Genomic DNA, 18,127 nt, shown 5'->3' with positions numbered 1-18,127 from the left:
ATTATGAACTGCTCTAGCAGGCATCTGGTTTTGATTTAATTTGTTACAACAATAAGTACACACACGTTGATCCAATCCCAAATCAAAACAATTTTCTACCATCAAGTATGTTGCGAAATCCTTCCATTCACTATTATTTTCCCTTTCACTTTTTGCATATAAATCCACTAACTTAGTCTGATTCTTATAATAAGTGCGTCGACAACACACACAAGTGAAATTTGGCCTCTCACTTGATTTGACCTGAAACGTCGCAATTTCCCTCTGGAAATTATCTGTACTGGAAACCTGTACACTATCTTCCACATTACCCGCTTCTTCTTGGTCAATTTCAACATTCTCCTCTTTACTTCCAAAGTAACAAAACTCAATTTCTTCACATATATTCTTCACATCTATTTCAGAACCATGCAAAAGAGCAGCGCATAATTGTTTAAGCATAATTGCTGGACTCTTAGCATAATACAACATTCTAACTAATTTCCTCACTTTATTATGATGCACTGCTAGCATCCTGAAATGATGAAAAACACTCTGGCATACTCTCCTGGAAAGACAAGCCAGTGAATGACCATGCAAACCTGTCACTTCTCTCACTCTGCAAGGATCTAATTCTTGCAACAACATCATTTTCTGCTTCAAACTTTTCTTATTAAATGACCGTACAAAATCACAAAGCAAATTGATGGAATCCTGTCGCACACTGCAAATACTACTACACTTCCAGGTGTACACAGGACCCTTAGCACGTCTTCCTAAAACCTCATTACCTAACACCTCTTCTGCCTCTGTTGTCACAAGTTTTTCTTTTTCAACTGGACAACCATCTTTCACTTCATAAGCACGACCACTGGTGTCAACTGCATGCACCAAATCATTTTCCTGGAAATAACTCTCCTCATTAAAAAATGCCTCACAGCTTGAACTATGCATCCATTCTCCAGTAAAAACTTCACAAAAATTACTACGATTAACTATTCTCTTCCATCTACTATTTCTTTTGAAATCATAAATTGCCTTGTTTAGCTTCCTAATTCTATTGATTATCAAAATAAATAACTTACGTTTAATTTCAAATGCCTGATCAATAACTTTCTCAACTTTTTTTTTTCTCTTATAAAAAACCAGTTTCTGTTGACCTTTCTTAATATTTTTTAACAAATTGCCAATTATCCTGTTGCGGAACATTCGTTTACGAATCTCCCTAAACTGTTGTTTCCTTCTACTATCATGCACAGAGTTATCTCTTGCTCTAGCAGTAACATTTTTCATTGGCCTTTCCTTTCCATTTGAATTCCTTCTCGTTTTATGGACTGAAACATTTTCTGTAGTAATATTTTTTTTACTACACATATTTCTTATGAAATATTTTGTGCTCTTACCCGGTGCATTCTTCGTGACTTGACAAATCTTTTTGTTAGAGGACTGCTGCTTATTTTGTTTCACCTGCTGTCTTTGACGTTTTGCAGCCTTTCTCTGTCTTTCTATTGTTGGCATGGTGAAATCTTGAAATGATCTGCAGTTGAATCTGTGGTAAAATATAATAAAAAATGTTATTAACCATTATTACCAAACAGTAAAACAATAACAGTGATCAAAAACTTAACACACTACTTGACATTTTAAATAGAAGATTTTTTAGTCCTTGCAAATTTACAATACAGAAATAGCAGAAAAGAAATGACATTTATATTTATGTTACCTGTGCTATTTTATATGTGAATCTGATCTAATTTTATGAGCATATTTTAATATTTTATTGAAGACACTACACATAACCTGCTTTTGAAGGTGTCTTTATTTTTAAATGAAACGGTTTACCTTTTTACTTTTTATTAATTATAAATTTAAAAAATAAATGTTTATATTTCCATAGGCTCAAGCAGGTCAGCTTCCCATCCTATGTCATATAATTCGGACAAATCTGCATCCTCATCACGCTCTTCTTCATCCTCAGGATTTAAATCATCCAAGGGATCAACATCCACTGATGTTTCAATTACAATTTCAATGATGAGGTCAAAATCAACTGATTGCAGATTGTCGCTCATGTTGAGGTTGTCTTTATCTTTAAAGAAAGATAACAACAATGAGATGTTGCAGAGTAAGAGACAAATCTCAGAGATTATAATAGTAAAATTGTTTAACAAGAGTAATATTTTGCAGCTATTATTTAGCCATGTCCAGCAATGCTGAGCAGGTGAAGACTATGTCTAAATTTTCAGTGAACAGGACTCATCTCTTCTTAACCTTGGATAAGCCTCACCGACTCTGTGTGTCCTGCACATACTTAAATGTAAAGGGGCAGATTTATGTTAAATGGCACATCCCCAGGCATGCACCAGTTAACGTGCACCACTACTCTGCCACCCATGGTGTGCCGTATTTACAATCAGATAGGAGAAAGCTTCGTCAAAACCCTTCGCCTGCTTTAAGCAGGCATAAATCTTGACGCAACATTGTGGAGATGGGGCACCCCTGAGCCTTGCTTGAGCTGCATCGCACTTGCGATACAACTCCAGCAATCACTACCTTTACAGCACAGATACGTCACGCATCTGTGCCATTTTTGCCCCATGATGCCCCGCATTCTAAATGCAGCACACCATGGGTGGCGGAACAGCGGCGCAGGATGACTGACACATCCCTGGTGATGCACCAGTCATCATAAATCTATCCCTAAGCTTCTTATCTTGTTACAGATGAACCGCCATATGTAGCATGAAACTATTTTGCATTTCCTAAATAGCGAATTTTAAGGAATAAATAGCAATTCTTTACCATTCCTAATTTGCAATGAGCAAATTGCTAATTGCAAATTAGCACCGCCGCTGCATCATAAAAGTGACGCACAGTGGCACAAAAGAGGCATACACCTATCATAAATCTGTCCCTAGCATTTTAAATGATTAATCCAGGATGACAATGAGGTGTGGCCTATCCAAAGGTTTGTTTAAGGTGAGGCCTACTCAGGATTGCAGATTAAAGTTACGCTTGATGAAGAATACAGAGGAGATAATACATGTAAAGGCCTACCAATGAAGTAAGTAATGTGCACTTTATTGCGCCAGTCATCATAAATGTATCCCTAAGCTTCTTATCTTGTTACAGATGAACCACCATATGTACCATCAAACTATTTTGCATTTCCTAAATAGCAAATTTTAAGGAATAAATAGCAATTCTTTACCATTTCTAATTTGCAATGAGCAAATTGCTAATTGCAAATTAGCACCGCCACTGCATCATAAAAGTGACGCACAGTGGCACAAAAGAGGCATACACCTATCATAAATCTGTCCCTAGCATTTTAAATGATTAATCCAGGATGACAATAAGGTGTGGCCTATCCAAAGGTTTGTTTAAGGTGAGGCCTACTCAGGATTGCAGATTAAAGTTACGCTTGATGAAGAATACAGAGGAGATAATACATGTAAAGGCCTACCAATGAAGTAATTAATGTCCACTTTATTACGCCAGTCATCATAAATGTATCCCTAAGCTTCTTATCTTGTTACAGATGAACCACCATATGTACCATCAAACTATTTTGCATTTCCTAAATAGCGAATTTTAAGGAATAAATAGCAATTCTTTACCATTCCTAATTTGCAATGAGCAAATTGCTAATTGCAAGTTACCCATTCACTTCCATGGGCTAGGAGGCTCATAGGAATGAAGGTTGCAATTTGCGATTAGCAATTAGCTCATCACAAAATAGGAATTTTTTCAAGCGTGCAGGGGTATCTCAAGAACACCCTGCTACACCCCTGAAAAAGAAATTTGGGGGCATATGGCACACATACATGCCCTAAGGACATGTATAGGCGTCATATGGCACCTTTTGTTTTTTGGAAAAAAAATGCTTTTTGAAAAGAATTCGCAAATTACCACAAACTAGAAGTTGGTGGTAGTTTCCAAATCCTTAATATCATTTTTTACATATTTTTTGTTTGATACATTGCATTTAAGGAATCGCAAAATTTGCAAATCCTTCAGTGCAATCGCAAAATAAGGAATAGCAAATGTAAGAATTAAGGACATTTTAAGTAATTTCCACATGTGCAGTGTTTTCAAATTATGATTTGAAAATCGTTTTTGGGGAAAAGTAATGGTTTGCAAATTTATGACAAGGACATAATGGTGTATGCTTCTCTATAAGGCATTTCAGTGTCTCTGATGTCATTTTTCCCATATTACATTATAAGACCTTTCCCCATAGAGCACATTCCTTGTAAATATGCTCCCACCTGTGCATGGTGAATTTAGATTTTGACTGTTTGAGTCACATAGCCATGTTAAAAGTCACCCCAAAAAATTGCAAACGCTTTAAAAAAACACATTCATGTGTCTTAAGGACATTTTAAGTCATTTCCCCGTGGACAGTGTTTTGTAAGTGGCGCAAAAGAGGCATACACCTATCATAAATCTGTCCCTAGCATTTTAAATGATTAATTCAGGATGACGATAAGGTGTGGCCTATCCAGAGGTTTGTTTAAGGTGAGGCCTACTCAGGATTGCAGATTAAAGTTACGCTTGATGAAGAATACAGAGGACATAATACATGTAAAGCTCTACCAATGAAGTAAGTGATGTCCACTTCATTGCGCCAGTCATCATAAATGTATCCCTAAGCTTCTTATCTTGTTAGACATCAACCGCCATATGTATCATATAACTATTTTGCATTTCCAAAATAGCGAATTTTAAGGAATAAATAGCGATTCTTTACCATTCCTAATTTGCGATGAGCAAATTGCTAATTGCAAATTACCCATTCATTTCCATGGAGCAGGAGGCCCATAGGAATGAAGGTGCAATTTGCGATTAGCAATTAGCTCATCGCAAATTAGGAATTTTTCCAAAGGTGCAGGGGTGTCTCAAGAACACCCTGCTGCACCCCTGAAAACGAAATTTGTGGGCATATGGCGCACATAAATTTTAACAACATTCCTTTACCTCAAAAACGATTTTCAATTCATAATTTGAAAACACTGCCCACAGGGAAATTACTTAAAATGTCCTTAAGACACATGAAAGTGTTTTTTTATTGCCTTTCCAGCATGGTTGGGTCACTTTTAACATGGCTATGTAACACAAACATTTAAAATCTAAATTTCCCATGCACAGGTCGGAGCATATTTACAAGCAACTTGCGCCACAGAGAAAGGTCTTACATTAAAATGGGAAAAATAACATCAGGGACAGTCAATTGCCGTATAAAGAAGCATACAACATTATGTCCTTGTCATAAATTTAAAAACAATTCCTTTTCCCCAAAAACGATTTTCAAATCATAATTTCAAAACACTGCACATGGGAAAATTACTTAAAATGTCCTTAAGACACATAAAAGCGTTTTTTGATTGCCTTTGCAGCATGTTTGTATCACTTTTAACATGGCTATGTAACACAAACATTCAAAATCTAAATTTTCCATGCACATGTGGGATCATATTTACAAGCAATTTGCGCCACATAATTCATAATTTTCTCCTTAAAGCACACTATTCTCTATCTAAATTAAAGAAATATTTTCTCACCTTAGCAAATACTTTGAGTTTGAAAACAGTCTCAGAAACACACCAATTTGTCTTCAGCAGAGCAAAAGGTATGCACTCCAGAGTCTGCAGCTATCAAAAGCACAGAAATGCTGTAAATCTTCACACATATCTCTCATGTCACCCAATCAAAACTCTTCCCTCACTTTTTTTCAAATGAAAACCCTTCCCCCCTCTGCCATTTCATGCCTTTTCTGCATGGCAACCACCTCATTGGAAGACTTCTGGTGTTTGCAAGTTCACACAACTTTGTTGCAATTGAACTCTGAACTCTCAGTGCACCTGCATATCCAGTGCATTCTTTCATTTAATGATTTTTTTATTGACCATTCAAAATACATCTTTCAAAGAACACATCCGTGCACCCTAACTTTCTGTTTTCAGCAATCAAAATCCACCAATCACTGTTACTGCTTCATGAACACAGAAACTCCACAGTTTTTTTCATTTTAAACTCTCATTTTTTCAACTGCCATTTCATTGCCACACTTCATCTGACTGCAGGAGAACCTTCTCTCACCATGTTTTCTGTCTGGATTGTTGGACATAGTTATATTCACTGGGCTCAAAGGTACGTTGAAAACAGGAATTTACCTAACCTCAATTTTCAAGATGTGGAAATTAAGTGGTTTGGCCACAGAGGATTAAAATGTCACCAATTGATACCATTGGTGAAAACCTTTATGCATTTGCCCAAACCTGACCTGTTAATTGTGCACTGTGGAGGTAATGACTTGGGCACTTTGACTGGGGTAGGTCTGGAAATGCTTTTAAAGGACACCTTTGAGCAATTGATGGCACTTTTTCCTCAGACTGCCTTGGTATATTCAAATATATGCCAAAGACAGAAATGGAGGTGGTCAAACCAATTTTGTCCACAAATTGAGAAGTCGAGGAAGCATGTAAACAAATCTGTTTCAGCTTACATGAGAGACCATGGAATGGGCTCCCTGTACAACAATAACTTGCGTTACTACATGCAAGATATCTACAGAGGAGATGGAGTTCACTTCTCAGATGAGGGCAACAGAGTTTTCACTCTGAATTTAAGAATGTGCATTGGTACCTACTTATAAGTACCTAAATGTACCATAAACCCAAAAGCTCTTCTCAGAGCTACCCTACATCTAATCACTCACAATTATTATTTTACTCTAACATTTTTCACTAATTTTCAACAAAGTACGCTCCCCGGGGCGCTACCCGGTACGCGAACCGGGAGCTAACCTCGCGAAATTTTAAAAAAAAATGTTTTTTTCCGCACATATAAGCCTCCTCAGCCACCCTCACAAAACCTAGGGTGTCAAGATAAGTCTACCGTGCCCCCTTCTACCCATTCTGAACATTATTTGCCCTCCATTTTGTATCTTAATTTGACCGAAACACAAAATGGTGGACTCCCGTAACGCTTAAGGTTCGCGTACCGGGGCGCTCACCGGTTCGCGTACCGGGTCGCTCCCTGGGAAGCGCACCATCAAAAAAGGTGGGAAAGTAGTTCACAGAAAAGCCACTGGAGACAATTTCACCAAATATAGATTAGCTCATACTACATACCAATCCCTACCATTTTCACAAATTTGATTGGAATTCCATTTAGTCATTTAGCCTGTAGACCTCTCTAAATACCCTGAGGTAAATTACTTCACAAAACACATCTGAAGTGTTGAAATTGACAACCAATGAAAATGTTACTTTCATTTTCTACTTTTTTTACCTGACATTTCATTGGTTATATACCTGAATATATATAAAGGAAGAGAAGAAAACACAGCCATTTTGACTACTACTTCTTGCTGTACATTTCAATAGTATTTTCACTAATTCCTTCAACTTCTTTCTAAAGGTAAGTTTTTATTTTTAAAACTGAAGTATATTGTGCACTATAAGTTAATATGGTAAACTTTTTCTGATAGATATATACTATCCCTCTGTAGTAGTTATAGATTTAGAGAGACTTCTCTGTTATAGTTATGGATGGAGTTAGGCTTCTCTTGTATAATTATGAATTTACTTACGTTAAATCACATACACTTTTTTAAATTCCTACTTCCACTCTGATACTATACACTGCCCAAAGATAAATTCACTGATAAAAAATGCCTATCTAAAATTATTCCCAACATTGCCCTATCTCTACTAATATATATTTTTTTAATCCAAATTTCAGGCAAAATGGAAGGCGAAAACCAAGTTTCTTTTGAAATGGACCTGCAAGAGAGCAGCCAAGAATTGATTGATACAATTGATCAAATTGACATTGAATTTTTCGATGAAACTTGGGACAATGAACTACTGCAATGTGTACAAGCAGTAGATAACCTCCTTGCAAATGAGGAAATTTTACACCCTCAGGGACTACAATGTATATTCCATGATAATTATGAAATTTCTGACAATGAAATGTTAGAAAGTTTAATAAATTATGAAACACAATCACAATAAAAAAAAAAATGCTTAAAAAATAAAGAAAATAAAAAATAATCAACAAAACCAACAATCAATTAACATACTGCATTTGAAAAGTCTCTCATTCTTTTTTCATTGTAGTACGCTGCCCAGAACGCTTCCCGGTTCGCGTACCGGGCGCTACCCACGCAAAAAAAACAAAAAAAAAAATTATTTTTTTTTGCCCCGCGGGGCCCTTTTAAAGCCTCCACATTAAACCTAGGGGGTCAGGGAGGATCTACTATGCCCCCTTATGGTAATTTCCCACTTTGTTTTGGCCTCCTCTTGTCTCTCAATCCTACCGAGAGACAAGATGGCGGCCGCTACGGACTGTTTAGAATGTTGACAGACACCGGAGAGCCAATCAGCTTCGCTACGCGAAGTTCCGGTACGCGCCCCGGTCCGCGAACCGGGGCGCGGACCGGAGCGCGCTTGCAGATATATATCTTTTTTTAAACGTTAATTTCTCAAAATCCACTGGAGCACATATATTGAGACCTACAAAAGGCACATCGGGCTACCAGTCCCTACAATTTTGCCAAGTTTCGTGCAAATCCATTCAGCCGTTCGGGCTAAAAGTGAGGCCAACCGCCCTATGGAAAACTCAATGTTAAAAACACGTTTTGGGACCCCCCTTTTTTCTCGGCCCCCCCTTGACGAACCCCCCCCAAATTTTCAACGGCTGCTCAGAAACAAAATGTTCCATTTTCCAGAAAATTTCAGCCAATTCTGTCCACAAACACCAAAGTTATTAGACATAGAATTTTCAAAAATCCCATAGGGAAAAAATCCTAACTATATATACCTACTGGCGACCGCCAGTAGGTAATATATATATATACATATATATATATATTCACAGAAAAAACCATAGGTTATAGACCATATATAGTTAGGAATTAGCATTTACAAAACCTTGAAAATTCACTGAAAAAACCATAGGTTATAGACCATATATAGTTAGGAATTAGCATTTAAAAAACCTTATTTTACTCACACAAAACCATTGAAATTCCATATATAGTTAGTTGCACTAACTATATATCGCGCACCCGTAATCCACTGCTGATGATGTCACATATTACATCATTCATGACATGGTCAGTGACATCACTGATGACATCACTGATGACATCTCAAATGACATCACTGATGACAACATCCAGTGATTATGTGTTTCTGTAAAGTTTAAATATGTTTTACATATTGAAGAATGAGTGGATGTATAAGTGTCTCAATGAAGGTTTTAGTAGGTGCGTGATTGACTGTATGAGTGAGTGATTAAATGCGTCTTACTAAATGCACGGGTTAGTGACTAAACTGTCTGAAAGTGTGCATCAGCATGTCTGTTGTTGTGCAAGCTGCTGCATGTGTTGATCAGTAGCTATATAAGTAGCTATATGGGTTATTGATTGGTTGCACAAGTATTTGTATGGGAGACTGAGTGTGTGTATGACTGGCTGGGAGGTGTGTGACTCTGTGCAGATCAATGTGTACTTGTATCAGTGATTCTATAAGAGAGTAAGTATGTGTTAGTATATGTTTTAAAATGTAAGGTACTCTATGTTTAACTGTGTAGATTAGAAAATGGAACTGTGATTGATTCTTTACAGGACTGACTAGGTGTGTGAGTAACTCCATGGATGAGTGGCAGAGTGTGAGTGTCTGTATAGGTGTATGAGTGCATATGATAGTGTTGTAAAGATGAGTGATTGTATGTATGAATGATTGTATGGGTGAATGAGTGAATGTGTGTGTAGACGTAGGAATCAGTGAGTGGGTATGTAGTAACTAGTATTGGTGTGTCAATGGTTTCAAAAATTATACTCTGTATTTAACACTGGGTGTAACAGAGGTTATATTAAAGTGTGAGGAGATGCATTGTATTGTCACATTAATGATATCATCATTGATGTGACCATTGATGTCAAATGAGATATCATCAGTGATGTCATTTGAGATGTCATCAGTGATGTCATCAGTGATGTCACTGACCATGTCATGAATGATGTAATATGTGACATCATCAGCAGTGGATTACGGGTGCGCGATATATAGTTAGTGCAACTAACTATATATGGAATTTCAATGGTTTTGTGTGAGTAAAATAAGGTTTTTTAAATGCTAATTCCTAACTATATATGGTCTATAACCTATGGTTTTTTCAGTGAATTTTCAAGGTTTTGTAAATGCTAATTCCTAACTATATATGGTCTATAACCTATGGTTTTTTCTGTGAATTTCATTGGTTTTTTAACAGCTAATATCTGTAGCTGTAAAATGTATTCTTCTTTAAATCCAAAAATATATTTTATATGTTTATGAATAATTTTTTTTTTTAAATATTTTTTTTTCTTCGTTCCCGCTTCGCGAATCGGGAAGCTTCCCGTTAGCTGACCTTGATGCCGCGAAATAGACCGCGAGCCGGTAAACGTTTCTTTACCGCAACTGCCGCGTTAGAAAACAACATCGTGACGCCTCCCGTCCGCATGACGTTTCGCGTTGTCGCGTGATACGTCATATGACGTGCTACGTTAGCGAACTCGTACGCTTACCGAGTCGCAAAGCACAGGTTTCTGGAAGCAAACCGGGAGGCCCTGCAAAGCGCGTAACGTAAACACAGCAGGTCATGTGACTTGGTAATAACACTTTTCATTGGTTCATTTCACTTTCGGTTTCCTAATGATGTAAGACTAGGTCATATGATCTAAAATGAACACTTTTCATTGGTTGAGAACTATTTTTTTTCCCAAATGGTGAAAATCCCTCCTTCTTTCCTCACTCTGACTTTCATCATTGTGAGAGAAAGACCCTTTGTTACCAGTGAGCAATGGCTTCTTTACTAGCTTCAGCTGGTGCTTCCCCACCACCTCCACCACATCCAAGGAAGAGTGGACCACCTGCTAAAGTTATAATTCAGCAAGAAGAGGAAGAAGAGGAACAGGACGACCTAGATAATCTCCCTATTATGGCCAGAAGATCTGTTGTACCGGAAGTAACGGGACCAGAGGGCAGGGAGATGGTGCCAAATATACAAACGAGATTTCGTGAAGTAAAACAAGTCTGCGTACATTGCAGTGGAATCATTTGCTACGCAGAAAGTAGCATCACTCTGATCAACAGAGCTATTAACAATCATGCTCATGTTTGTCCGAAACTCCCCAAACAATAAATTCTTTTTTTTGTTTTCTTCCTCCTGTTGAGCCCTTTACAATGAATCGTTTTCGTTGCCCCCTCCGAAAAAAAAACAAAAAAAATATAAAACTGTTCAGAAAAATTCAAAAAAAGTAAAAAAAATGTTCAGAAAAATAATAAAAAAAATATAAAACAACAAAAACAATTTAAAAAAAAGTTCTTTTCAGAACTACCTCCCCGTTATAAAAAAATTGGTACAATATTTGCAACTGTGCCAACCTCTATTTCTCTTAGTTCGCTTCCCAGTTCGCTCCCCGGTACGCGAACCGGAAGCGAACCAAAAAAATGTTTTTATAAAAAAGAACAGTAAGTATAAGGGAAGGAAACAGACAGTTATGGTAAAAGAAAGACAGCTATAGGGGAGTAAACTAGAGATACTATTACCCGTAATCCACTGCTGATGATGTCACATATTACATCATTCATGACATGCTCAGTGACATCATCAGCAGAGGATTGCGGGTAACAGTATCCCTAGTTTATTCCCTATAGCTGTGTTTCTTTTAACATAACTGTCTGTTTCCTTCCCTTATACTTACTGTTCTTTTAAAAAAAATTTTTTTAGATCTGTCAGAAACAGTGAAAGTAATGAAATATAAAAGACTACGTAGAATATGAGCACTGTATGCAACAACTTTGACACTGACAGAAGCCTCACCTTCTCCATGCCTCCTACACAGTTCTACATGTACATCATAAATGCAAACAGAACAGAATTAATTATACATGTTAAATGGTTTATTTTTGCTGTTCTCAGAATGTATCAAATTTCACTAAAACAGTGACTTGAAGGTATTCATCATATAACAGCGGGGAAAAAAAAACACAATCAAAATGATTGTGTTTAAAAAACCCATACATTACAAATCAGAATTCAGAACTCCTTAAAGTTAACTTACTTTCCATGACGGCCAAGGATGTCCTATGAACAGCTTACACTCTGTTGTGCTGTTATTACTTTCAACCCGCCACTTTCTGAAAGAAAACTTCCATCGTTTTCAAAAACATGTTACATACAATAAATGACTTCTCGCTCTCTACCACACGATTCCACAAGGCCAAATCGTGTCAGAGCCATGTATAACTCTTGGATTTCTTGTAAGCCAATCCCGTCTTTTCGCATTTCCGCAACTTTCAGAATTAAAATGTTGAAGATCATTTACACAATCCTGGACTAGTAATATCTTCCCCTTCTTGCTCAATCATGTTCTACATTTCCTATCACACTGATACTGCTTACTATGAAGCAGACTTACACTACCTTTATGACTAGTACAATTATTTAATTCTCTACATCACTTTTAATCACAAAGCAATGTAAAACAGTAGACAGCATTGCAGACTTACATTCCCTCTACTCCATGTTTTGATTCGCTGCTTCAATTAGCTTATAAAAAGAAATAGTTTTTCTGAACTCATTCAAAGTGCAGTTATTTTTCCATGACGTCCAGTCTTATGGTTAGAAGTTATGTCTCTGTACTACACTTATCCTCAAGGCCAAATAGTGTAGGAGCCATAAGAACTTCTTGAAATTCCTCAGAGCACATCCCGAGATTCTTTCCCTAAAATTTTGGTTTTAAAAACACCAGGTAAGAGTTTTTAAGGTCATATGGCAATTTTTTTTTGAAAATTAAAACAGAATCATTGCAGAATGACCAGCCATTTCTACACTTTAAATAAGCTGTATAATGTCCTGATGTTATTGAAGGACCATCATGATATATAATTGCTACAGTTACAAAAGTCCTTCCTGATATTGACAACTGTGAAGCCACAAAATTTTTAATTAAAGTTGTCAATTTTGTTCCATCAGGCCTACATCGTTGGAACATTAAAATGACATACTGGCCATATGTTCGTATAAATAAAGTGGACATCATTTCAGATTTACATTGGCTACACTCCATGTTGTGATCAGCTGCTTTTACTAGCTTATTAAAAGAGACTGATTTACTGTCTGGCAAAGTTAAATATATAAATCTTTCTGAGTCTACACTAGTAGTAGCTGATACCCTACAGTTCTCGCAGTCATGCTGCCATTGATAAGAAAGCCCAAACAGGTGATCTACATCTACACCTTCATCATGCAATACATCAAGCATATACATTAAAAACTCCTGACAATCTTGCTGACTATTTTGAGAGAATTGTGTTTGGCCTGAACATCTGTCTAACAGATTTCGAATTTCAGACACACTTTCTATGTTTGTTCTATCAGTGCTACATTTCTCTAACACAGAATTTAACAAACTGCAAAATCTTTGATCCGAATTGACCACAATCTGTTCTTTTAAAGTTTCTAGAGAAAAGACAACATTAACCACTACATTAGCATAGCAGTTGACACCAGAACTGTTTTCAAATTGAAAACCAACAACATCTTCAACAGAATCCTTTTTGTTTCTGCTTATAATTTCAGGTTCATCAACTTTTCGTCTTTTTGCTACAACCTCCCCAGTATTGGTCACATTTCTTCGTTTCCGGCCTACCACACGTTTCTCAAACAAAGGATACTGAGGCAAATGTGGCGCATACTCTCTTCTCAACCTATTGTATTCCTTAACACAATCTAGATCCGCACAAATGTTTGTGACATCACACTCAATCAAGTACAATCCCGATAAAGTCCTAACTCGTGACAATGCCACATATGCCATACCCTCCTTGAACACAGAACTGCCAATATTCACCAATGCACAGTCTACACTTAAACCTTGCGATTTATGGATTGTCACCGCATATGCCAAGCAAACAGGAAACTGCTTACGACGAACATATAAGTCTTTTACAAGCAAAAATCTAGCAGAACAACGAGCAATTAGCTGTACTTCCTCAATGCCATCAAATTTAATTTTTAAAAATTCAATTCCATCTCTATTTCTGTATTTCACAAAATCAACAACATTACCCATTGATCCATTTACCAGACCTCTTTCAACATGTAAATTCCTTCTTAAAATTATACGGCAGTTCAAGCACACATTCAGAGTCTTTTCAAAACCCGCAGTTTTAGATATACTCTTCTCTAATGAATCCAATTTTGTTTTCAGATTCTCAGACAAAATAATTGTTGATCCCATATGCTCTACTCTGTCAATAGCTTCCAATTTCACAATCTCTTGCTTTTCTAAATGCAACATTTTGTTGTTGAATTTGGCACATTCTGCAAGAGTTGGCATCAAACATATTCCAGATTTTTTCTCAGTAACTTTCTGAAAAATATTCTCAGGCACAACATCTTCGTCTGGATATAAATTTGTCAGTAATCGTGCATGTAAAGCTTCTTTCCCATGCTCGGTCACTTTTCCAATTCTAACATCTTGTAGAATAGTCTTGTAAACTTCATCCTTTGCCTGACGCATATTTTCATGCAGTTCAGCATAATTGAAGTTTAACCATATATTGACGTTGCCAATACTCCCTAAGCACTTCCTGGTATCTTCATGCGTGAGCATTTTGAACACAGGTTGCCCTTTCACTGGTGTCAGCTGCAGAAGATCTCCAAAAACAATGATGTGTTTGCCACCAAATAACACATCATACTCTGTTTTGAGAACTTCTTGCATTCTCAAATGCACAAAGGCAAGCATAACATTGGAAACCATGCTTACTTCGTCAATGATAAGAAGTTTCATTTTCCTCAAGACTCTTGAAACTTCAAAACAAGCATCTCCAGATAGCTTGTGATATTCTAATTTGTTGTCATGCTCCACTGGCAGCATCAGTAAACGATGTAAAGTAATCCCTTTAATGTTATGTGCTGCCAGTCCAGTTGGAGCGGTGACAACACAAGACAGCGATGACTCTGTCCTTTCCTGCAAATAACATGAAATTGCTTTAATAAGGAAACTTTTTCCAGTTCCCGCTTCTCCACTCACGTACAGTCGGACAGGCTTCAACGACGTACATGAGCACTCTTTCTTATCATGACTTAATCCATGATCAATTTGCATGGTAAGTTCGTCATATATTTTCCTCTGCTCAACGTTGAGTTGTCTTTCCAACTCTTCTAAGTTAACCGCATCCTCCTGAGCATGTGCCATGGCTCTTTCCACTTCATTCATAGCAGTGGCAGCTTCATTTTCGATAAGAGGTCCTCCTAGTGGATCCTGACTCAATGAAGCAGAACTCTGACTGTCCTGAGAACTGTCTCTGGCAATCTCGGCTGCAATCGTTGCTTCCTGCTCAATTTCCACATTCAACATTTCTACATATTTGAGAAAAGCAGGACATTCTATGGTCTCCTTGGCAGCATTGAAAGAGTCTTCGTAACAGAGGAAATCTCCAAGCAGTTCCTCTTCTGCACGCCAAGGCTTAAAAAGTTGCAAAAGTGCTAAATAGAAAAACTCCTTTTTTTCAGGAGATTCGCCACTCAATTTTCGATGGTTTATCAAGTGGCATTTTCTTTGCTTGACCAGACATCCCTCACTTCCTATTACAGCATACACTCCTTTCTCAGTATCTTCTTTGATGTTCCTCTTGAATATGTAATTTTGCAGAACCTCATACAGACAAACATTCTCGAGGTGACTGCTTCGATTTGGATAATATGTATCCAACATGTTGCTCTTCAAAATGTCGGTACTGTTTGGCTCCTTTTCCGCCAAATACTCAATTTCCCGCACAGGTTTCAGAACTCGATTACGCGTTGCAGCAAGACCAACACTCGCCCAAACGATACTCCTGGACTTGGCATAGAGACTTGCTGAAGACAACCGGTCAGAACATTCGTAAGCTCCGATTTCTCGATGCGACAACATCTTCAGACTGAAACTGTACAACTTCTTGCTGAGGCTCTTTTCATGGGAAATGTCCTCCCACATATCCTTCAATTCTGTCTTCTCTTTTTTGGTGATGTAAGATGTCACATACCTAGCCACAGCCATACAGTTATCAGCCACAAACTGTATATCCATGTTAGCATTCCACATGGACAAAATCACCGGGTTGTAGTCGTTGATGTACTTAGACTCTTCGTTCCTCTTCAAATTGTATGTGTTTTTAGGTGATTTCTTCATCACATTATGTCGCAGCGAAGACATCAAACTGTTCACTCTTCCTTTAGAAATCACCGATCGTGGAAAGCCGAAACGACATTTGGTGTAGAACTTGTCTTTGTTCCGGAATTTACGACGACAGTACTTTCCACATCGATGGCTTTGGAAACGTAGAACTTTTTCTCTTAGGCTTTTTTTCTCCTTTGCGTTTGGAACAGCACACGTAGAATACTGTTCTATGAAACTCATCACTGAGTCGTCTGCATCCGTTCCAAATTTAGGTGCATCCTTGATCCACAGCAACATATGTATATGAGGAGCACCTCTTGCTTGGTACTCCTTCCTCCAGAAGAAATCCAACACCTCTCCAAGAGGTGGATTCTTCTTATTCATGATGAAAGACATCATACCTTCAAATCTATGATTGAAGTACCTACATACATTGACTGGATCCAAAGAGCACAGTTCTCCGGGTGTCTTGAATTCGATGTTTTCTACGTTAGCATTTGCCTCTCGTAGAAATTCAAGTAAGTCTTCCCAGCCATACTCAGCACAGCTCAAAGTGAGGAACCATGTGGGAGTTCCTAAGTTCCTCAGCATACATTTTAAATCACCATGACGACGGTACCAGTACTCATTAGTACCACGCTGACACGCCATGAGATTAATCAGGTGACAATCCAAAATACTGTCTTGGACATTGACTTTATCCATAAAGTCACTTGCCGAGATGTTTTGCATGTGTATACCACTTTTCAAGATGTGGTTCACTGCATATGACAGTCCAGACAGATCGCTTTCAAACAGGAGATGAAACAAATAAGGAATGCATTGTCGAAACCTAGGATCTCCTGCATACAATCGCAAAGTCCGGTATTCAGAAGCAGGAATTTGATGAGGTCGCTCATCATATCTTCCTCCCTGACCTGTTGGAAAAAGCTGTGGGAAACACCGAGCTTCCAAACTTTCCTCCCAAACACTAATGGGACTCCCTTTCGCTTGTTTCATTTGAAACAACTCAATAGCATTCCCCATGACTTCCTTGGAATGCAAAGGATGAACACTATAATGTTCATATATTTCTTCACTAGTACAGGGTTCTACTTTCTCAATTTGACCAGCACACAAATCGCTATCCTCTTCCTCACTTACTTCCTCTTCTGCAACATATACATTTTTATAGTATTTATTATATTTTTTCAAATACAATGTTGCCCTTTTGACTTTCCTAACATCTACTAAATCTTGCCATATTTTCTTATTCTTTGTCGGAACCCCATTAACTAAGATAACCAGAGGTTCCTCTTCCACTTTTTCTACTCCAATTGTGTTAATGTTTTTCTTCAAATCTAGAGGCAAATAAACAACTCTTCCCTTTAATCCTCTCTGTAAATCTGATGGAGGCAATTTCCCTGTCTTTGGCTCCATTCTTACAATAGCCTGAAAGGGATGGATACTTTGAATCAAAATAGATTCATAAGTATTTAAATCCTTCAATTCAGAAGGAATTTCAACCAATTCCAGATTATTATGAACTGCTCTAGCAGGCATCTGGTTTTGATTTATTTTGTTACAACAATAAGTACACACACGTTGATCCAATCCCAAATCAAAACAATTTTCTACCATCAAGTATGTTGTAAAATCCTTCCATTCACTATTATTTTCCCTTTCACTTTTTCCATATAAATCCACTAACTTAGTTTGATTCTTATAATAAGTGCGTCGACAACACACACAAGTGAAATTTGGCCTCTCACTTGATTTCACCTCAAACGTCGCAATTTCCCTCTGGAAATTATCTGTACTGGAAACCTGTACACTATCTTCCACATTACTCTCTTCTTCTTGGTCAATTTCAACATTCTCCTCTTTCGTTCCAAAGTAACAAAACTCAATTTCTTCACATATATTTTTCACATCTATTTC

Source organism: Lissotriton helveticus, chromosome 4_1, assembly GCF_964261635.1.
Source record: "Lissotriton helveticus chromosome 4_1, aLisHel1.1, whole genome shotgun sequence".
Taxonomy (NCBI): domain Eukaryota; kingdom Metazoa; phylum Chordata; class Amphibia; order Caudata; family Salamandridae; genus Lissotriton; species Lissotriton helveticus.
This window is presented reverse-complemented; position numbering follows the sequence as displayed.